This window comes from Sinocyclocheilus rhinocerous, unplaced genomic scaffold (assembly GCF_001515625.1).
Source record: "Sinocyclocheilus rhinocerous isolate Xijiao unplaced genomic scaffold, SAMN03320098_v1.1 scaffold769, whole genome shotgun sequence".
Taxonomy (NCBI): domain Eukaryota; kingdom Metazoa; phylum Chordata; class Actinopteri; order Cypriniformes; family Cyprinidae; genus Sinocyclocheilus; species Sinocyclocheilus rhinocerous.
The window spans coordinates 198125-222061 of NW_015636562.1; the positions used below are offsets into that span (position 1 = coordinate 198125).

The 23937-nt window shown below is 40.6% G+C and overlaps 1 long non-coding RNA gene and 1 pseudogene across 1 annotated transcript in view; one reads left to right on the forward strand and one right to left on the reverse strand.

Annotated features, from left to right (window-relative positions):
- Positions 1 to 10353, reverse strand: part of LOC107747940 (uncharacterized) — a 20698-nt gene extending 10345 nt beyond the window's left edge. Inside the window, exon 1 of the long non-coding RNA XR_001640855.1 lies at positions 10343 to 10353. This is a non-coding gene — a long non-coding RNA (uncharacterized LOC107747940). The remainder of the gene's footprint in view (positions 1 to 10342) is intronic.
- LOC107747939 (B-cell lymphoma/leukemia 11B-like) overlaps positions 1 to 17333 on the forward strand; it is a 36357-nt pseudogene extending 19024 nt beyond the window's left edge.
- Positions 17334 to 23937: the final 6604 nt, after the last annotated feature.

A 23937-nucleotide genomic window follows, 5' to 3' on the forward strand; every position in this document is an offset into this window, starting at 1 on the left:
AATGTCTTTTTTTTTTTTTTGTCTTTTTACTTTTTCTTTTCCCCCACCATTTTTATCCTCTTGACATTAGGATGGCTTTACCAGTAAGACATTACGATTGGCACTGCAGGGTGAGAAAGTGTTTGCGTGGAGAGTTATTTGCCAAACTCTGACTATAGTGTCACAATCAGGCAGCCAAGTCATACACATGCTGATGCCCAAAGGAGAAGGCTCTTCTGGCAGCTGTCTCAGGCAGACAGTAAAGGATTTTGGGTTACGACTCTCTCAAACCTGCAACATGTGCAGTCTATCTGTACTTTAATGTCGTCTTCTACGTGGCGCATGGTTTACCGACAACAAACATTTTACGTGTTGAGTTTAGAAAAGCTCAGGGTCTGTGAACATTTGAAAGGATGTTAATAAAAACAGTGTCATTATCAAGACGGGATCTTGTAGACTGCATTGATTTATACTGCAGTAAACAGCAGTGTTTTCGACCATTGCTGTGGTTTAGTGTCAGAGTTTGGTGGCAAATTTCTGTCATTGTGTGTGGAGTCCTGCTGGGTGGCACCATAAAAGTAAAGTAGTTCTAATACAACTTGACTTTTTTTCTCAGTCCGTCTGTATTTTTAAAGTATAGTAATGGTGGGAAGTCACTGAGAATGAATTGGAGCCACTGATAACATTGTTTATTTGCACATGCTGTCTGTGTTTTTTCAGCACTTAATACACTAACGGAATAATGCAAATCAAGTAATGCTTGAAAATTGTTCCAAAAAATTGCTTGCACATTGCGATTCATCTCGCAGGTCAGTTTGCAGCAGACTACTGATTTTTGGCATACTTTATTGGCACTATACAAAGCCACAGTGTTGAATTTGCCCTCGGGTCTCTGATGTGTCCTGATGAGTTTAAACTTGTGTGCTTTCCATGAAAGTTCCCTTTATTGTTGTTTGATTCTCTTACTGATTATTTTTGCGCCATAAAAACAAGAAAAAAAAATATTCATGGCTTATTTCCATATGGACTTTTACAGTATATTATGTCGGTTTACAACGTGGGAATTCAGTAAGAACAAATTGTGGCCACTGATAACATTGTTTATTTAATTTGAGATGAATCTGTCTGTGTTTTCAGCATTTAATGCACTAACGTAATAATGCATTTTAAATCAAATAATGCTGCAAACACAATGCAGTTTGCATGTTGCAATTCGTAATCTTGCTTGTCATTTTGCAGCAGACTACTGCATTCTGCCATACTTTACTGCCACTATATAGAGCTGAATACATTAACATTAACCATTAGTTTTTTTCTTAGTGTGCGATCACACTCGAATTTCAAGCATTTTTTTTTTATTAGCCATCTTTTTTGGTCTGTTCCCATCTCAAAAATCAGCAACGAGTACTTGAACATGAGTATAGTACTCCAAAATAAGGGGAGGGGGCTGCTCTGTTATGTTGATAGCGGTTGATGACATTTCAGTCCGAAGATTTGTAGGGTGAGAACCGCCATGATAATTCAGCATTAAACCCTCCTTGGCAGCCCACTGAATGAATAAACCCTCGATCTTATCAGTTTTTATTTATGCCAGTGAGGGCTTGTTCTTGCATGTAGTGTGTGGCAGATGTGGCCCTCCCGGTATGTTTGCTAAAGGCATTGGCTAGATGAAAGACTGTTCTTAACCATAAGCTATGCGGGGAGCTGTGCCAAAAGCTGAAAACGCATTATTGTGAAAACAGCCCTGGGAGAAGCTGATCTCCCCCAGCAGAGGATGAAGAGGGCTTCAGCGGAGGGCTGAGGGCGAGATGACACACGATGGAGAAATCGTCTCTCTCTCTTTTAACTTAGACTTTTGTTCTCATAAATATGACTGGCATGGAGTAGTTAACCGTCATTGTTGTCAATCAGTTTGTAGATACGAAACTTCTCTTCTTAATCTGCATACTTGTATACACTACAAGTACATGGACAGTGCATTGTTTTGAGTACGTAGTAAAATAAAATAAAATAAAAAAAATGTAATTATAAATCAAAACTATGCTAACAAAATGCTACCTACAGGTAAATTTTTGTGTCAAAACATTATAATGCACAGTATGAAAGATGTAAAAGAACAAAGGTCTACTGTTTGAATAAAAAAAAAAATATATTTGTTATAATAATAGAGGATGGACTTGCTGGTTAGAGCTGGTTGAAAAAGTCCAAGAATAGAGCTCAGAGACTTATAACTATGGATTTTAATGATAAGTTGGGTATTAAGTTTGTGTGTGTGGTCTGAAACAGAGTTGGATAAACATGCGGTATTAAGTATAAATAACAATTATAATTCACATACTACAACTTTGAACATTTGCCCTGAGATAAACAGAGAAAGTATTTCATTTTCAAAGTGAAAATTTGAATTTAGTGCATTATAAATTCATTCTTTTAGTAGATGCACATTAACACAAAAAAGTATAAAGTTTAAAATACTGTTTAAAAAACAGTATATATTATAGTATTCTATTGTGAAAATTAGAACTTATATGTATTACTAAAATTAATATGTATTAAAATATGTATAATACAAAATTATATTCTTTCTCTTTTACCTTAATCCCTCCCTTTTCTAGCTTGTACTATTCTAAACAATGTCTGAAACTTGTATTACCAGCACTTGTGTTATTTGCCTCTTTGTGATGAATCACTTGTTGTATTCCTCATTTGTAAATTAAATGTGAATGTAAAATAAATGTAAATCTATTATAATGTTATTAAGTGTAGATGTATGTTAAATGCAAAACAAGTATAATTTAAATGAGACAAAGAAACATATGAACACCATCTTTAAAGAGACAGTGCTGTTTAAGAAGTAGTGCTTCTAAAATAGGTAAATTTTGGGATAATCTAGTGCTATTCCTATGAAGTTGTTACAGTATACAGTATGCTAGGTTTTTTACAACAGAGCACACTGTACTCAATAATCTATCCCACAATGCAATGCACTTGACCTTCCATTTCCAGTGTGGCAAATGACCCAGAAATAATATGACACAATTTTTTCATCTTTTTATTTTTTGACTTGATATTTAATTGGACTGCCAAATGCAGCATTAAAATGCTAGATATCCGTTTTTTAGTTCCAAGAGGACAAGTAGACATTGCAATGCAACAGCTAAGTATTGTACTTCTAATGTAGCATACAAATGTTTGAAACATTTATTGTTTTTATATAATGCATTCTGTTTAATATACATTCTGAACACAGGATTAATCTAAAAATGCAGATACACGAGTCCACAATCAAATATCCAATATAAACCAACTAAATATCAAATAATGGCTTATACTAATGAATTAAAATAGTATTAGGACAAACTATCACATCGTGAAACATCATCCAAGCACATTTTTAGGCATCAGACTTTGATTTGACACATGCTAATTCTAATCTTGCTTACTATTTACAGTAGAATGCATAGTATGCAACCTAAGCTTTCATCTTGGACTACATGCTTTTGATTTGACATCTGAGTTTGCGGTCACCTGTATGTGTGCCAAGGATTATGGGTACTCAGTGATCATCGCACCAGTCAGAGCGCTGCAGCTTTGGTCCTGCTGAGCGCAACAGAAGTGGAACCCATTCACATGACTGGCATGTGTCGCAGATCCAGCGCACATAAGGCATCTTAAGAGCAGTTTTACAGGGCCCTGACTGTTTTGGAAGGCGCGCTGAGGGCCTGGGGATTTTTACAGTGAGCTTTAAATGGGTATAGAAGCCTGGGCCCAGCTGGGGACCATTATAGTACACGTTATCCAAAAAATACCCAGGGCAATTATTTCGCATACGGGATAGTTCTCCGTTCTTTTTTGCTTCTCTTGCTCACACACATGCAAGAAGCGAGGTCTAGCATGGTTCGGTTAGCCCCTGATGGTAGCACAACTACACCATTCTGCAGTCAAAACCATCTTTATCCATTGACAGCCAATCAGAATTAGCCATGCATTCTGATGAAATGTAATGGCAGCGGCCAATCAGCACATTCAGGACACACTTTTTGTGTTTGTGTCTTATTTTCCAGTACAGTCACACTTTAGTTTGGGGTCCAATTCTCACTATATTAACTAACTATGAACTCCTTTTGCTTAAACTCCTAGTTATTGCTTATTAATAGTTATTAAGGTAGTTGTTTAGTTTAGGTATGGGGTAGGATTAAGAGATCTAAAATATGGTCATGCAGAATAAGACATTAATATGTGCTTTATAAGCACTAATAAACAGCCAGGCTAGTCAAATGCATGTCTAATAAGCAACTAGTTAATAGTGAGAATTGGTAACTAAACTAAACTAAATTGTTACCTCCAGTACAAATATCTAAATATTTTTAAAATCAAAATACATTTACTTTATTAGCAAAATTACTTAAAATATAAAGTCTTGTTTTCTGAAAAATTGTTTAAAATTGAGTTTATGCTTAAAACAAGAAGAATACAAAATTTGCCAATGGGGTAATAAAAATAAGCTTCATTTAAAGGGAAAACATTTTTATTTTGCCCTCATTGGCAGACATTTATTTTTTTCAATTTTAATCATAAAGTCACACTTTTTCAGAAAACAAGACTTTGTCATTTTTATTCTAAAGCAACTGTATCGAAATTTAAATATGTTTAGGTATTTGTACCAAAAAATAAGACAAAAATGATGAGGCAGAAAATAATTTTTTTGCAGTGTAGTCAGATTTATTGCTTAGGCGATTGACGTTTGTGCCCAGAACTAAGCGGCTAAGAGCAAAGATGGCACGATTCAAATTGTGCACTTCTGGGACATCCTGCACCAGCCAAACAGAGATTAATGAGTATGTTAACGGTTATTTTTTCTCTTGAACGTGTACAACTGAAAGGAGTAAAAGGATCTAAAGAAAAACGTTTTCAAAGTAACAACACAAGACTATTTTAATTCCGTCTCATGTCAAGCTATTAGCATTAACCGCTGGGAGATTTGATTGTGATCCAGGGTATGATTGCGATGACATGGAGCAATGTTTGCTTTGAACTGGTCCCTCGCTGTCCCCCTATTTGCTTTTTTCTCTCCACCCCACTGGCTTTTCCGCGTCTCCTTTCAGCCGCAAGCACCAGTGTCATCCATCAAGTTCCTGCAGCTCTTCTTGAACGCCTTTTCACGCCAGCCATATCTTAACGCGGTGACGCACACTCCAAGCTATGATTCAGACTTGTTGCAATGCCACAAAACTCTGTGCTAATGCTCTTCTCTCTGTTCTCACCGAGCCAAGATTCATAGCTCTTTCTGACAGAGAAGTCTTTCCAGTTGTTTTTCACTGTCCTTTCCCGTCTGCACCGTAGGACGTCTTCGCTCTGGCAGTATCAGATGATGACAGGGCACTCTAGGGTGGCATATGTTTTCAGTTAGACGGTTACGCTACCCTTGGCTGGCCTGTTTCTTCATGAGACTGGCAGTGAGTGTGCAGGAGGAAGTTGAAGGCTGATGTGGGTGTGTCAGTATGTATAGGACGGGTATGGTGGTAAAATGCTGTCAAAATTTTTTTTATGAAGTAATTTTTCTCTTGTTTTATAGTAAATATATCTAAAGATCTTCAAAGCCAGATAAATGTACTTTTAAAAACTACGCTTTTGCGCTGCAACATTTTGCAGGTGAAAAAAAGCAGGAACAGATGTGAGAAAAACTGTTAAATTATATAGGAATAACGCCAATGAAATAAACATCCAAAGATATTCCCAACTCTAACTTCTCTCCGAACATGGATAATTTAATAATATTGAAGTGAAGTGTTATGCAAAAATATGTAGACACATCAGAACAAGAGCCTCATCCATTGTGGATCTTCAGGTTTGATTTGTTGCAAAGTTTCAAAGCTCCGCCCACACAGAGATAATCGACGAATAAAGAGGCTTGCTATTGCTGAGTCACATTGAAATGACTGGATTTTTCTCACATCATTTTTGCCAAGCCTCATCAGGGCTGCCATTTTTTTGACTTGCCGAATACTTGCTTTATCTCTTCTACAATGGCATTGCTTTATATTCCTACGATGGCATCGATAGCTGAAAATTTTTTGCTTGCATCCACAACACTAGGTGTCAGTATAAGTCCCAGAGGACTGCAATATCAGCCAAGGCAACATTAAAAAGTGTAAGCGGATCCTTAATACATTAAATAATGCAAATTTGCTTCAAAATTATGCTTACGTGTTTTTCATGGAAAACAAGACCAAAATAGTGAAAAATAGGGAAATATTTTTTTTTCTTTACAGTGCAGTGCAGGCCCAGAGAATTCAAGGAACTGCTGAGTGGATTTTGTGTGTTAGAGGGTTTGGATGAATTTATACCGTGTTTTCTCTGTTTATTTGTGACAGTGGCTGAGAAAATATGAGTTTATTTGTTTGTTTAAATGTGGGTGTGACTGTGTAGGTGTCTTTTGTGTGCATGTGTGCAGTGAGAGCGCAGTTGCTTCTCTTCCAGAGGCAGTTTGTGATGTCCCTCCTCTGTGTTCCTGCAGATGGAGACAGATTGGAACGGTTACTGCAACAGGTCTGCTTTCACTTAGACAGGAGACAGCCGTGTGTATGCATGTGTGTGAGCCTGCCATAACCACTATTCCTGCCACTATCCTCTGTGGCTTCTTTACACACACAGTTTTTCCACTGTAGAATGGGAGTCTTTTCATATACAGTTGTCTGTCCTCATTATAGCCAGGAATCACAGATAACTGTCATTCACCAGAGCAGTGAACTACGAGAGGATTATGGGTACAAAAAGGACTATATAGAGAATTTGATAAAGGTAATTATTAGTTTAGTTTATGGTATTGCTGCTGTAGAGCAGGCTTTTTACACTAAGCGCCTGGTTCAAGGTTATAAAGTTTGGTTTCTTGTTAGGGCAACAGATTTGCACTGCAAAAATCATTTTCTCAATCAGTGTTTTTGTTTTATAAAGTGTTAATATTTTTAAAATAAGATAAATTTACTTGAGAATCAAAATTGTGTAAATTAATATCCTGTTTTCATAGAATATGATATTGCTTAGTTTCTTACTCTTAGTTCACTGAAAATGTTTTGAGCATGAACCTTACAAAATTTTGCAACATTTTGCCTGAGGGGGTTTTATCAATATACATTAAACATATATTATCTAAAAACAACCCCTTATTTTATTTTATTTTATTTCGATTTTAAAACTATTATATAGTTTTTCTTCAAAACAAGAAAAAAATACATTATACAAAACACACACACACACACACACACACTTCACTGCAGGCTCTGGGATTTAACATGAAAATATCAGACTCCCCTCAGGAAACTGGTATGGTGGTTTTGGCCCCAGCGTGTGGTCTGGCTTTTCACTCATCATCTTCCTGCCAAAATCATTTATTTCATTGTCATAATCATTTATCAAAGACAATACAATACTCTGTTAAGGCTCACAGCTCAATCGATGTACAGTCACATCTATCATGAGGACTGAGAGAAATCCAGACAGACAGAAAGAAACAGTAAAGGAAGGATATTCAATCAACCATCTGTAAAATTTAAAGCTGAATGATGTCATTTTTAAGTGTTCAGATTCTTAAATCTTAATGTACAACTGCGAATAAACCAGTTTTATGTTGATTTCCCGGAGAAGTGCTAAAAGTTGTAAACTGTGGCTTTATCAAAACATGTTTGTTTTGACCATCCTGACCAACAATGGTTCAACCAATGGCATGAGTTTGGGGCAGGGCTATCTGTCTAACGGTTCAATGTCAGAAAACTGTCATTATTTTTGCATTTCCATTTGGTACCACTAGTGACATAGAAATTGCAATTAACCTAAATTGACTTCAAAGAATCAGCAATAGTTCAAAAGTTTGTTAAAAAATAACAAATTTCTATGGTACTCTTCCCATAGCAGTGCATAGATATTGTTTAGCTTCCTCACACACACAAACAAATGCTCACATCCAAATCACATCACCGATCCCCTAGAGTGTGTTGGTGGCACAGACAGCAGAGTTGCACTACACAGAATGCTGCACCTCTGTGTTTCGCATTAGCATAGTGGTCTGGCCCCCTGATTAGCCACGATCATCACAAACAAGACATCAGTGATGCGAGGTGAGGCCCCACAAGCCCCTGGGAGCCCCAGATCACAGGCATGCTAATGAGGGCCCGCGTTACTGCGGTGTGAGGTGTCAGCCAGGCTTGTGACAGGTGCACAGAAGGGACGTTTGAGTGGGGGGGCGTGGGGGGGTCCGGAAGGGAGTGAAGGCATGTCGTAGTCCCCATGGCATCCCCTCGTCCTTTGTTCTTTATGCAAATCCATTGCTGTGGCTTTCGACAGCTAGGAATGTAGCGGGTTCGAGGGGCAGAGCTGTTAGAGTGCCAGGCCCGAGTTGTACACACACATATGCATATGCATATGTTGTTGCACTGCTATTTTAGAATTGTGACATCATAAAAGTTGTACGCATTTGCATGCGCATAAAATTCCTTGCACTGTGATATTATCAAGTGTTGATAATGGCTTGCATCGTGGTAAAAGTGTTACGTATTTACAGACGCTCATATATCCCTGCGTTGACATCATCATAGATGTTGCATGCATTCACAAATGCACTTTGCGATATGATTACCAAATGCTTAGAGCACACAAATAGATGTTATCACACTTTTGCATAAATAAAGTGACGTGACATGTGGCCAAGTATGGTGACCCATACTTGGAATTAGTGCTCTGCATTTTAACCCATCCAAAGTGCACACACACACACCGTGAACACACACCCGGAGCAGTGGGCAGCCATTTTTGCTGCAGCGCCCGGGGAGCAGTTGGGGGTTCGGTGCCTTGCTCAAGGGCACCTCAGTCGTGGTATTGAAGGTGGGAGAGAGCGCTGTACATTCACTCCCCCCACCTTCAATCCCTGCCGGTACGAGACTCGAACCCGCAACCATTGGGTTATGAGTCCGACTCTCTAACCATTAGGCCACGACTTCCCCCAACATAAACTCATATGCTGTGTGTTGTGACATCATCAGACAAGTTGCACAGATGCACTTTTTTTGCAATATAAAAAGTAAATCTCATTTGACAATGCAATGGCATCTATTTGTATGCAAATGCATGCAACCCAACATGTTGTAAACATTTGCACGCACATAGATGCTCTTGTGTTGTCACATGAGTTTTAAGCATTTGCATACCCTCATATGTCATTGCCTTGTGACATCATCAAACAAACTGCACGCATTTGCACATGCACTTGTCTTTGCGATATGATTACCAAACGAGTTTCACTCATTCGTACAGCTTATGTCATCAAACAAGTTGCATTGTGGCATTATCAAATACGTTGCACACATTCATACATGCACGTCGTTGCGATGTGACCATCAAAAGAGTTGCACGCATTTGCACACAGATATTTTTGCATTGTAACATCATGAAAGGAGTTTCACACATTTGCACACATGCATATATTTGCATTGTGGCATTATCAAACCAGTTTCATGCATTCGCACATGCTCATATGTCCTTGCGTTGTACCAAACGAGCTGCACATTATCGCACACACATATGTCCTTGCATTGTAACAACATCAAACGAGTTTTACGCATTCGCACATCATCACATGACTATTCCATTAGTCCAGCCTCAGTAAGTGATTGGTTCATGCTCGGGTAATGCTGGAGACAGCAGTAGCTAACACTAATGTTGCTTCCCTTGTGAAACAGCAGTGCTCGCAAGTCTGCCAGATTTGTTCGCAGATAATTAAAAAACACCCTCCAGCCCCTCCTCCTCACTCCTCTGTCACTGCATTCATGCTCTTAAAAGGAAATTAATTGCCACAAAATGTTGAAATCAACATATCTAAACCCAGGTTGGAGGTCCCCAAGGATGGACTAATTGGCCGTGAGGTTTTGTAATACTAAACCCGAGAGAGTGGATAAGTTTAGTGTAAGACCCCCTCTGTGTGCACACGCTCGTGTGTCATTAATCACGTATCCTATACTCACACACACGTAAAAAGACATGCACGTAGACATCCCAGCACTGTTTAACAGAATGAGGACGCTGCTGCAGAGTCGTTAGCACCATGCACACCAACAGCCAGCTCTGTAATATAACAGCCACAACTCAATTTAGCTGTTTAACCTGTAATCCTGGCAATATTTATTGAAGTGCAAGAGGGAAGAAAATTAGGCTATTAGGCTCTTGCAATTGAATACACTGAGAAGAGAAAAGACACTCTGGTAACTGGCAGTTGACCTCTGCGGCCCGCAGCGAACGGTTTCGTGAACGCGGACCACGGTAATTACTGCAAATTGAATCACAGAGCGAACAGCGATGATTCCGTAATGAGCACTTTTATTGGCTGGAGCTCTTTGCTGTGACATGGTCCTCCCAGGCCTCTGTAGTGGGGCACACACACACAGTAGGACCCAATGGACCATGATCAGACGGAGATTTGTGTTCCTGAGGTGCCTGATGGGTAATTTCACACCATCGTGCCACACAAGCTGCTGTCACAAGACATGGATCTCTGATGGGTCATTAGCATATCCTAACTTATTCACTATGGGTTTCTCTCCCTCGTTCTGGCTTGTTTGGAAAGTTGATGAAATTTGTCTTTGGTCGTCATTAAGTCTGCCTGTCTGTTAGCTGACACGGTCCCTTAGTAACATATGGTGTTTTTTGTATGATGTGATAGGATGCAAATTGCAGTAGCTCACGCACACAGTTATGTCAGGGGAAGAGCGCGAGCGCACACACCAAATGCATATATTTGTGCATGCACGAATGCTCTATTGCACACTTTTTGTCCATCCCACATTATGTTGAGTCTTTTACAGCCATCAGAGGGATATGGGATGTTAATGAGGCTTTTTTGGAACTAGAGTTGGGCGTAGAATATGTCTGTTGTTGATTTTATCCAGACTTGGGCTCCTGTCCAGGGCCTGAAAATGAAAATGAACAGCCTGTGTGTATTTTAGTATCTAATCTCTGCCACCTCTTTTTTCATGTCCCCTCAGTTTCTCTCTCTGTTACTCTCTTAGCGTCCAAAATCCCTCCCGCCAGGTGTCCATTTAAAGGCCAGCCAAACCAAACACAGGCTGTGGACCTGTCATGCACAACTGCTTCTACTTTCAGTGTCCTCCACTTTTCTTTTTACTGCATCAGTCAGGTGTTTATTAGGCAACTATATAGAAAAAAACAAGTAATAATAACATGAAAGTATTTTTTCATTGATGTGAAGTCATGCACATGACTGCATTGGCATGTATTTGCAAAGTGCATTTCACTGAAAATATCCCATCACACAAATGTAATTTTGTCAGTAGCTAACTGTGCACCTGACTATTGGTGCTTTTCCACTGCATGGTACGGCACGGTACGGTTCACTTTTGGGGGGTTTTCCACTGGGTACAGTACCTGGTACCTGGTACTTTTTTTAGTACCACCTCGGTTGGGGTTCCAAGTGAACCGTACCGTTACCAAAACGTGACGTGTAAACTCTGCTGATCACGCATTGGCCGGAGAGAATCGTCACTACCTGCGTCACTGAAATTGCACCACAAACACAACAGAACCATTAGATTAAAATCAGCACAGCCAGCGAATGATCGAACGCAACCAAAAAGTGGCTGTTTCGTTGTCTGTTGAGGAAGTACAGACGTTCCTCTCGTTGATAGCAGAGGAGCGGATCCACCGAGAGCTTGATAGGGCGACGCGGAATGAAAAAGTTTTTTAACTTGCGACACAAACACAAGAGAACCGCTAGATTTAAATCAGCACAGCCAGCGAAGGATCGAACGCAACTGTTTTGAACGAGCGCACCTTTTTTTAACAACCAAAAAGTTTTGTTGTCTGTTGCGGAAGTACAGACGTTCCTCTCGTTGATAGCAGAGGAGCGGATCCAGCGAGAGCTTGATGGGGCGACGCGGAATGAAAACGTTTTTTTTTTAGGAGTCGTGGTAGTAGAGGCGGCGCAGCTATAACGACATGTGAATAATCCCGCCCACTCTAAAGCGGTACTGAACTGCAGTGGAAACGCAAACCGTGCCGAGCCAAACCGTGCTGTGCCGTTCTGAGCCGTACCGAGCCGAGTCGTACCACGCAGTGGAAAAGCGCCATATGTCAGTGTATGGACCTGTCAACACGATTCCCTTTCATTTTCTTTCTTTCTTAATCCTCTCTTTCTCTTTCTTTTGTCACAGAATTATCTCCATATGGAAATAGTGAAGGGTTGGGGTGTCGGGGTGTTGAATGGGAGTTCTATATTAATGCCTGGCTGACATTAGTATTAACACAATGCATTGTGGCCTGTGGGCGATACCTGCCATCTGCATTAGGCTCCAGCCCTTAGGGAGCTTCCCTGATCTCACTAACCCCCTAGTGTGACTCAGATTCTGGGTGAGTCACATACAGGCAGATCCTCTTTGACACAGCTTTAGAGAGCAGCCGGCCCTGCCGCACAGTAGATAACCCGCTAGGCTATCAGAGAGCTCTTGTCTCCCCTCTTAAAGTGATGTAATTTTCAGTCAATCTTATAAAATGGCTGTCGCCGCACCGCAATTAGATGTCTTTCACATGTTGCCTGTTTAATTTTTAAACAGAAATGATCCATGAACCTCACCATAGAGGACTCTTAGCTTTGATTACATTCAAAGCCATCACTGAGAAAAAAACAGATGCGCAAATGACATGGAAAGCTATTAAAGTGTGCTATCTCAACCTCCCCTTGCACCAAATCAGAGAATTAATAGCTAATATGTATATATTAATTCCGTCCACTTGTTTTGTGTCTTCCAGGAAAAGATGAGCCCTCCAGCTACATCTGCACCACTTGTAAGCAACCCTTTACCAGTGCATGGTTTCTGCTGCAGCATGCACAGAACACCCACGGGATACGCATCTACCTGGACACCCACCCTACTAGCTGTTCGCTTACCCCTCGCATGGCCCTTCCTCCACCTCTGGGGGCTGATGCCTTGCCCCGTTCCCCTCTAGCCAGCTTTCTGGGCGATGGCAGCAACCCTTTCCATCTGTTGCGTATGGGTGCCCCACTGCTACGAGATCCTCCACCACCCGGATACATTGAAACCCGATTGCCATCTACCCCGCCCTTTGTAAGCCCTCCGCCACCCCGCCATCCTCTGGAACGTCTTGGCCCTGAGGAGATGGGTCTCCTGTCCCAGCATCCAAGTGCTTTTGAGCGGGTGATGCGGCTGACACCCATGGGCATTGAACCATCCATGGGCTTCTCTCAGCGTCTTCGTGAATTGGCGGGCAACAACAACAATGGTGGTCCCACTCCCCCTCTTTCACCTAACCGTGTGCCCCCCATGCATCGGCTTCTCAGCCCCACTCTGTTCCAGCCTGGCTCCAAACCTCTACCTTTTCTAACCACACCCTCACAGCCGCCATCAATTCCATCCAGAGGCAATTCTTCACCACCACTAAATCAGGTCGGCAAAGCTAAGTCCTGTGAGTTTTGTGGCAAGACTTTCAAGTTCCAAAGCAACTTGGTTGTGCACAGACGTAGCCACACTGGCGAAAGACCCTATAAGTGTCATCTCTGTGACCATGCATGTTCGCAGGCCAGCAAGCTAAAGCGCCACATGAAGACGCACATGCACAAGTCAGGCTCCATGGGGAGTTCACCTGAGCAGGGAGGGCAAGACTCGGCTGGAGAGGGGCTTAAGAACAGTGAGGAAAATGGCACAAGGGAGGTATTGGATAATGAGGAGGAAGAAGAAGAGGAGGAGGAAGAGGAAGAGGAGGAGGAAGAAGAGGAACAACAGCAAAATGGAAGCAGGCCTGAATCCAACCTGAGCATGGACTCGGAGTTGAGCAGAAACAGAGAGAATGGCCCAAGACCCTCCCCAGAGGAGAAACCAATGACCACTGACAGAGTGACAGAAAGCTAATACAACAACCTTGACAATCACTTCAGACTGCCACCGGGCAGCAGGCCATGCAAGGAGATGGACACAGATTCAGCATCCAGAGAGACTGACAGAAGCAGGGGGCCCATGGTGAATGGCAGAGGCTGCGGCCCGGAGGTTCCCATCTCAGCGTTGTTCCACCGGAAGCCAATGCCTATTTCCAGCTCCAGACTCACTGGGTCTTCCGCCAAGAGGATCAAAATAGAGAAGGATGCGGAGCTGCCTCAGGTGCCTGTAATATCCCCTGAAAATGTGTATTCTCAGTTGCTTGCCAGTTATGCTGCATCCCACCACTTCATAAGGGAACCCTTCCTGGGCTTCAACGACTCCAGGCAGTCACCTTTTGGCACTTCTTCCGAGCACTCTTCATCGGAGACAGGCAGCCTGCGCTTCTCCACCCCTCCAGGGGAAATTCTGGAAGGCGGTGGGATGTCGGGGCGAAGTGGCAGCAGTACACCTCACCTCCATCTGCGGGGTCCTGGGCCAGGGAGACCACCCTCTAAGGAGAGTCGACGGAGTGACACCTGTGAGTACTGTGGTAAGGTGTTCAAGAACTGCAGTAATCTGACCGTGCATCGGCGCAGCCACACAGGTGAGAGGCCTTACAAGTGTGACCTGTGCAGCTACGCTTGTGCCCAGAGCAGCAAGCTTACCCGGCACATGAAGACCCACGGGCAGTTTGGCAAAGAGGTGTATCGCTGCGATATTTGCCACATGCCCTTCGGCGTGTACAGCACCCTGGAAAAACACATGAAGAAGTGGCATGGAGAGCATTTGCTGACCAATGAGGTCAAACTTGAGCATGCTGACAGAGCTTGAGACCACTTACCAATGCACTGCATTATGGGTTTTAGCTGGATAGTCTTTTTCTTGACTATATATTTTTTGGAGTGATTTGATTTTTTTTTTTTTTGTGAAAACAAACTGCCACCTGAGAAACAAGAACACAGGGAAATGTTAGTCTGCGGTTCTAAAACCCTTCTTGCATATCCCAGCAACTAACAGAGGAGTAGTCCATTAGGAATTCATGGAGCCTTTCTACTGTGCAATAATTTCTGTATTTATTGGATTATTTGTAATGATACATGGCATGTGCAGGTACATTATCGATGGGTTTCTAATGCATTCAGTTCCTGAAATTATATTTCTACACCCCATCTTATGATGTGACAAATACTGAGATTTTGGCATTCAGCCAGTTTTGTGTTATAAACTAGTTTCCTCAAAGGAAACAAATGGGTAATTTCTAAAAGAAGAGTTCAGCTTCTAAAAATCTGAGAAGGTTTTCATGTTATTGTTGCTGTCATTGGCCCCACTCATCATGGGTTATATTCAGTAGATAGATGTAAAGCACTGAATGTCACTTTGACAATAAAATAGTCAACAATTTTAAGGGGCAAAAAACCCAGGGATGTTTAAAGGAAGCTGATAGGCAGTTTGACTGCATCTGAATGATTTTCTGTTGACAACCTTTGAAATGAATGAGACGAAATGAAATGCAAGTTCATCAACCATGACATTTATGAGAATGATACCGTGCAAATGACAACAAAAATGACTATATTTCCTCCACATTATTATGGTTCCTGTATATAAACAGTGTTGAGGCTACCAGTGTTGCATTACCAACATATTTTTTCAAAAGGCTGACATTTTTTAAAGCCCAGATTTTACTTTTAAAGATCAAAATGTTTACATTCACTGAAATTAACATCCATGCCATTTCGTCCAACTTCATCTATCCCTTAATTCTATTTGATTGCTTTCCAAACCTTCTACAAGGTCAAATCCTTTCATATGTTAATGGTATTATAATATGTTTATTGTGCAGTCTTGACTAATTCAACCTGGATTCACTTGTTAAGGGAAGCCATTAGCTTGTTACATATCAAACTGTTATCATAGGCTCATATGGAGGATTTTTTAACGCTGCATTCCTATTAAATTATTTAAGGGATGTGTTCATACACAAATCAATCTATCATGGAATCAAAAATGAATTAGCAGCTATTTGGACACCAATATAAAGCACAGGTGCTCACCTGTAGAAATCATTTGAGTAAACACACACACACAGGCCATTAAGCTGTAGCAGCATTATACGCACCATCCTGTGCGTTGTTGAAACCGCAATCACTGAATTGTGTTGGGGCTCTCTAGAAGCCCTGGGTGACTGCCTGTCCTCTAAAGGATCCTAGGATTAAATGATTTCCTCATTACGACCTCTGTTCCTACACACTGAATCGCCTCCACCTGTCTCCTTTCATACATCATCAGCTCAAATTTACACCACAGTCCTCGCCTCCACCCCGCATACGCCACTGTTCTCTATCTGCGTATTCACTATTTACAACATCCTGCCGTTTATATTCATGGCTTTTTACAGTTTACATTTTATTTTTGACTTGAATAGAAAGTTGAATTTAAGCTACGGCTGCACATGTTGCCCGCTTGAAATCAGCCAGCTGGTTACATCATAAAGAAATGTACAGCACAATGATGAGAACCATTTTTAAATACGGATGTGTAGTTTATCACCTACTTGTCAGATACTTAGCAAACCTCTCTTTGCGTAAATGACAGGAAGTGGCCATAACTTGAAAGAAAATCAGGAGGAAATGTGTTGTAGTCAAGAAAGCATGTCGAATTGAAGTGCTACCAATGGCTTTCGGAAATAGACGTAACCAGACAACACGGACGTGCCTCAAATTAATATTCAGCCTTTATCTTCTGATGTAGTTCAAACTCCTGCTATACAGCGGACAAAAACAATCCATGAACAAATTATCATAACCAGTATCATTTAAATTCATTAAGAGGAATCAAATCAAATAAAGTCGTAAAGGATGACTGTTCATTTATTTGGGAAATGTAAATTGTGCTTCATTTTTAAGGGAAAGTTTTAACGCACAGATTTGTTTGAGAAATTACTAAGCCATTTCGTTCTTTCTTTCTTAGATGGACTAGAGAATGATTGACAGTGGAGGTAAAACAATTAATTGGAATGAAAAAAAACATATAACTATGACACTGTCTTTAAATGATGTTTACAGTGTTGAAGTATAAGGAGACTGAGCTCTTCTGTATATGTGTTTTAAATGAGACAAATGTTTTGTCCTCTGTTTTTCTACAATATTGAATATCATAGCAGGGTTTTCTCCTTTTTCCCTTTGTTTCTTTCCCTCCCCTCCTTTTTTTTTTTTTTGGTGCAGGTATTTCCGTAAATTTCTATGGATATATGCGCGTGTATGTTTTGTTCATTGTTAAATTCTCAATGTATTTGTAATTTCAGTGGCATTTTATGAAATGATGCAAAAAATCTTTATATTTTGCAGTCCATTATGAAATTGTGAGTCTATTCAAATGTTTTGTCACTATATCTGTTCATAAATTTGGTAATTCCATCCACAGGAGGATGTAAAAAAATAAATAAAATAAAAATGAAAACAAACAAGAAAATAATCTTTTGTGAATTATTTTTTGGTGTAATTACATCCAGGTCAATCTTTTGTTTGTGTTATATGGTTGCACTTAGAATAAAAGTCATAAAAGTCATGTTAGTACTAAATCATACATTACATTAGATAGACTTTTGCAATCAGCAAACACTTTTTTTTATTAAGTCTAAATGCATATCTCATTTTCCATTATAATCCACTTAAACTTGCAAGTTAAGCCCAGCAGGCCAACTCACCTTTGACCCAAGCACTTCACTAATTTGTACAACCTCCATCTTCACTGCACCTGCCCTTCCTCCTCTTGGTTTAAGTGCGGAGCACATGAAATCTTGTCTGACCTCTTTTGACCTCTCCCATCTTGCCTCATCCCGTCTTGTCTTTTGTTAGGCAGGTGGGTCTTTTGTAGCTCCAACAATGTTTCATATTGGGGAGGCGAAGCACTTAAAAACCCTCTTCATAGCATTTACACATGGCCAGTCACAAGACGTTTTCTTGAAAGAGCCACTCGTGTGGAGACCCGTAGACTAAAAGCAGTCTGACCTAGAGATATTGTAAACAAACAATTGCTCCGTAGTTCATTCATCCTGTGTTGTTTTGTTCGTCCTTCATGTTTAAGAAACATGTAGTGAATGTCCCTTTAAAGAAGGAGGGGTGAATATGGTTACAATGGAGCCGGACATCTGGGAGACATCTTCTGCCCGCAAACGTCCCGGTCCCAGCACGTCCCCGGGCGGCTTAAGAAGTCAGATTCCCAGAGCCTCATTTATGGCACCAGTTTCCCCTCGAGGTCTCACTTTTTTCACACTCTAATTATGACCAGCCACACCAATGAGCTGCCAAGTAGCTTTGACCACGTCCCCACATGAGCTGGTGTCGTAGTTCAGATATGGTGCGCCATTTAAGGTCCCTTTTGGGCGTTCGTAATGGCAAGTCCCACTGGGCCTGTCCTCTCTCTGCCATGGGAAGAGACATATCTCTCTATGGTGGTGAAGTAGCCCCTTATTTGTCAGGCCAAAACAACTAGGATTCAAATAGGTCGCACACAGAGAGAGTGGCAGGCAAATGAGGGGTCTGAACGAAGCGTGGTCGCAACAAACGGGGTGTCAGCAGGGGTTGCGGCTCGCGCCTTGACCATGCCTCGTGACCGCAGAGTCCTAGGTTTTCACCGGATGACAGGGAGTCTTCCCAGCAGTCCCCTGCTCTATATATCCAGTTACTAATCTCCGTTCCCCTGACCACTGTCCAATCAAACTGCGTCCTGTGAGCAGGAACGAGCCCATGAGGCAGACAAGACGGCAACCAGGGAAAATCTGCTCCAGCTGGCTTGCCGTGGGAATGAGAGGGTATGGATAGGATTTTTTTATGAAACAGAGATGCAGGGATGTGTGGTTACGCTGTGGCTATTCAGCAGCTGTGGGTTCTGAAGATCTGTCCGCAGCAGAGATATGACCTAAAGGAACAAAGAGTTTGCGGTGTTAAAGACCATATATACGTACTTCCTGTCCTAGTTTAAGATGCCAGCCGTGCCACTGAGTCACTGTCATATGATGATGAAAACTAAATTGATATCTTTCTTGTTATTTATATGACTCAGGACTGTGCAGAATCTACACCAGCAAATTTACTCAGAGCAAATTTACATCAGTAACCACACACTCTGTTGTGTGTTTATGTATTAAATATTTTGGCTAGCACGCAGAATCATTTGCAGCTACCAATTAAAGTGTACGCTCTTAAAAAACGATTCTTTTTTGGCATCTATGTAGAACCTTCAACATCCATGCACTTTGCACAAAAAGGTTCTTCAGATTGTTAAAATGTTAACTCTGGCTCATGGGAAATGTCACTCTGCATAAATGTCTGAAAAACTAAACAAAAATGTATGTATACATGCATAGATTTTTACTGCAGTTTCCAGTTGAAATAAACCCTAGAGGCAGAAAAACAGCAACAGTGTTTATTCATTTTCACACAAATTATGTATGGGCAAATTATCGATAAATAAAGACTTATTTTTGTGTGGTTCCTATCATAATGTCATGATCTCAAAAGACTTTTACCATGATTCGCAAACTAATACATTTTGATGTTTGCATCACATAAACAGCTTCATATGTACAGCTATACTGTAGTAAACTTGCTCTTTAGCTTACCTGGTACAGCATTGTACGGAGCTCCGCAGATGACATGCAGGAAAAAAAAAAGTAAATTATGCACACAATTTACAAATTAATTCCCTCATTCTCGTTTTAAGTAAATCGTGCCCACAAAATAATAAGTTGTTCTATTTCCTGTCCACATACTGTAACAGCAGCAACATGTTTATGAGAACTGCAGACAGGAAGTAGAACAAATTATTATTTCGTGGGCACGATTTACTTAAAAACGAGGGAATGAATTAGTAAACTGTGCAAACGATTTGCCATTTTTTTCCCGCATGTCACGTGCGGAGCTCCGTAGCATTGCACTTGCAATTGACAAGACACAAGTCAAACACGTTTGCTTTTGTTAACACATCTGGTCAGGTTTAGGGTAGGAATTAGTGTAGTGGTAATATCAATTTGATACAACTTGAACTTTTCAAATTTTAACTGAACACGACATTTAGCGCCAGTCACTGGACATTTTATTTCAAAAGTGCTGTGAAACAAACTACAAAAATGCAATAAATTTGGCAAAATATACCTACAGGCACGATTTTTGTCATGACACTGAGCCATTGAATGAATTGAGAACTGAGAAAACCATGACATCGCTTATAGCGCCTCATATGGACATGCACCTGAAAAGTGCAGTGAAATGTACCCAAAGCAATGTATTTTAGGTTGTGCAGAAATGTAAGCGGAGCCACATATTTCCAATGAGTCTGGGTTTCAAAATATTCTTGATACTAAGAACTGTTGACTGAAAGTTTCTTTGGGGAAGCCCAAATGTCTCTTCTAAGGCATCGCTGCAAAAATCCCCTTTTTGAATATTTTTTTTTTTTATAAGTGTAGCATTGTGTAGCTCCCTTCGCCACATCTGACCATATACACACATTGTGCAGAATTCTGACCTCAGTTAGTGCAGAGAATATGAAAAAGGGTGCAGATGTAAAACAAAAGCAGTGTGGGGGAAGCTGCAGCATGGTAGCTACAAGCTGCTAATTTGAAGTAGTTCAACTACTGACCTTTTTCTACTCAACTACTCAACACTTTTGATAAAGTAGCTCACTTCAAATTGCTATTTCAACACTAAAGCTATTTGGAGAAGGAGGTAAAAATATCCTGCACACAGAACAGTGACGCAGCGTGTTTTCATGCTAAACTGCTAACGTAACTTGTCACTGGAAAAACTGAAGAAAAATATACTTAAGTTAGTGTTGCTACTAGTTAGCTATTCCCCAGCAGTAACTAAATGTAGTCTTTTAAAATGGCTAACAACCGTTGTTTTGTTTTGTTGCTAAGCTTGTGAGACGTACGTCACCCAAGAAAAGGGGGTGAGGGTGTGAAACTATGTTGTTTCAGTCACCATTGTATTCGATGGCATGCTGACACCCATTCTGCACAGTCCGATATTAATTTTCCCCTGCAGAACAATTCCATTTGTATAAATGAAATATGAGCTCAGGTCATGCTGATACAAGCTCTGGAGATACTTGATGACACATTGGAATGGAGGAAACAGTGAAGCGTAGCCTGCATATAATGAAAAACCACACCTACGGTCTGAATAATTGCCACCACTCTCTCCAAGTTGCAGTCATTGGGATTCTTGTAGTCAGACCTCCCTGGAGCACCCAAACAGAGGTGAATTACTGGTCTGGGTTTCAAAATATTCTTGATACTAAGAACTGTTGACTGAAAGTTTCTTTGGGGAAGCCCAAATGTCTCTTCTAAGGCATCGCTGCAAAAATCCCCTTTTTGAATATTTTTTTTTTTTATAAGTGTAGCATTGTGTAGCTCCCTTCGCCACATCTGACCATATACACACATTGTGCAGAATTCTGACCTCAGTTAGTGCAGAGAATATGAAAAAGGGTGCAGATGTAAAACAAAAGCAGTGTGGGGGAAGCTGCAGCATGGTAGCTACAAGCTGCTAATTTGAAGTAGTTCAACTACTGACCTTTTTCTACTCAACTACTCAACACTTTTGATAAAGTAGCTCACTTCAAATTGCTATTTCAACACTAAAGCTATTTGGAGAAGGAGGTAAAAATATCCTGCACACAGAACAGTGACGCAGCGTGTTTTCATGCTAAACTGCTAACGTAACTTGTCACTGGAAAAACTGAAGAAAAATATACTTAAGTTAGTGTTGCTACTAGTTAGCTATTCCCCAGCAGTAACTAAATGTAGTCTTTTAAAATGGCTAACAACCGTTGTTTTGTTTTGTTGCTAAGCTTGTGAGACGTACGTCACCCAAGAAAAGGGGGTGAGGGTGTGAAACTATGTTGTTTCAGTCACCATTGTATTCGATGGCATGCTGACACCCATTCTGCACAGTCCGATATTAATTTTCCCCTGCAGAACAATTCCATTTGTATAAATGAAATATGAGCTCAGGTCATGCTGATACAAGCTCTGGAGATACTTGATGACACATTGGAATGGAGGAAACAGTGAAGCGTAGCCTGCATATAATGAAAAACCACACCTACGGTCTGAATAATTGCCACCACTCTCTCCAAGTTGCAGTCATTGGGATTCTTGTAGTCAGACCTCCCTGGAGCACCCAAACAGAGGTGAATTACTGAACTATTTAGACTATTTGGGGGGGGGGGATGGGTGGCTTGTCCTGGCGAAATATGAAATCATCTCATTTGATTTGGACTGTAATTATGTCGTAAAAGCAAACTGGCTGTGAAACTGCGGCCCCGCCAGTTGAATTTGCTTTCATCAAGTGCAGACTGGCTTAATTACAGAGTACAATATCAGCCATCTTTCAGTGCACAAGCCTCGTCTGTTGTTTTATTTTCAGACCCGTATTATTCCTCTGTTTGAAGCTAATCACTAGGTGATTGTACTGTTCACAGCGGTTCGTGAGGAATTTTGCTCTCGAGTCTTGAACTTTCAAGGTTGGATAAACTTCTAGCCTTCTTCCTCTTTTAATGGTCAGGTATTCTTAGTCATAGTGCATTTTAATAGAAGGAACATACCGCGAGTAAAATGGGTCAGATATGCCATAAATCAATGTCAAAGCTGCATGTGTATGTGTCATTTGTTTCAAGGTCAAAATATGCAGAAACAAGTAAAAAAATAAGCCATTCGTAGGTTGAGCTCCTTAATAATTAAACAAAGAAGAAAATAAGTGAGACTAAATCAAATGTTTATTTTTCTAAAATAAATTAAAAAGATTAATTAAAAATGTAAAAAATGTTATACAAATGTACAAATAATTAATATTTATACAATCTATATCTTATATTTATATTCAATTTTTATATTATTTATTATTTTTAAATACCTCTATATCTTACATTTGTATCTATCTATATCTTATCTATATCTCCCTAGATTTATGTATTATACACACACACACACACACACACACACACACATATATATATATATATATATATATATATATACATACCGAAAAACTGCAATGAACTGCAAAATCGGCCAAAATCTGAACTTGTGAAACACAATATATCATTTGCATTATAAAATTTCGATAGACAGGACTGGTTCTAGGCAGAGACCTTCCGTTCTTGTGTGAATAATTATGTGCGCTTCTTTTACAAGCACATAATTAGCTCCTCATATTCAAGTGACTTTTATATCTGTCTGTTTTATGGCAAGACATCTTGAGAAGTGTCTGCTCAGCACCGAGCTTGTTACGTGGTAAGTGAAGACAGATACTTTCACTCAAATGCTCCAGCAGGATCCCACACGCTTCAGGTTGTGCTGTTTCTGTTCACATTTAAACCCTCTAGACTGTCAAATAAATCGAATAAGCCTCTTTGTCTTTGGTTAACACCATCCATAAAATTCAAAGCTGCCAAACCCTCTGTAGTTTTTCCACATCTTGCAAAATTAAGTCTATATAGCCACCACCTTGATACTACTGTGAGCCACCTTAAGTGAAATTCAGCACACAAATCACTGCAGTCAAGAGACAACCGGCCATTTTCCAAAACAGGAAGACAGAAGCTTGAAGACCTCATGTGGGGTAAATTCCCGAAACGTGAGCAGATCACTGAGTTAGAACGGACGGAGTAAAACAGGCTATGGTGGAGAATCTGGGCTGTCTGGAGTTTGACCTCTTGTGTCTCAAGTGCATGCTGGGGAATCAATGGGAGGGTCTGGAGGGCCCAGAGGTCATTGTGAGTGTGTCTGTTGGATGTGTTCCCATTGTGCGTGCTGACGGGAGTTCTTTATAATGCAGTCACCTGTGTTTGGGCAGGTGGCTGGAGAAGAGCTCACATCTTCCCGCATGAGGGTCCTCTTTGTCCCTCGGCTTAAAGGACTCTGCCTCATTAAAGAGCTTTTAAGAGGTTAAGAAAAATAGACTTTTCTGTGGGGTGAGAGAGAGGCGCTAGAGGGTGAAGGTGAGAGGTGAGAGAGAAAGCG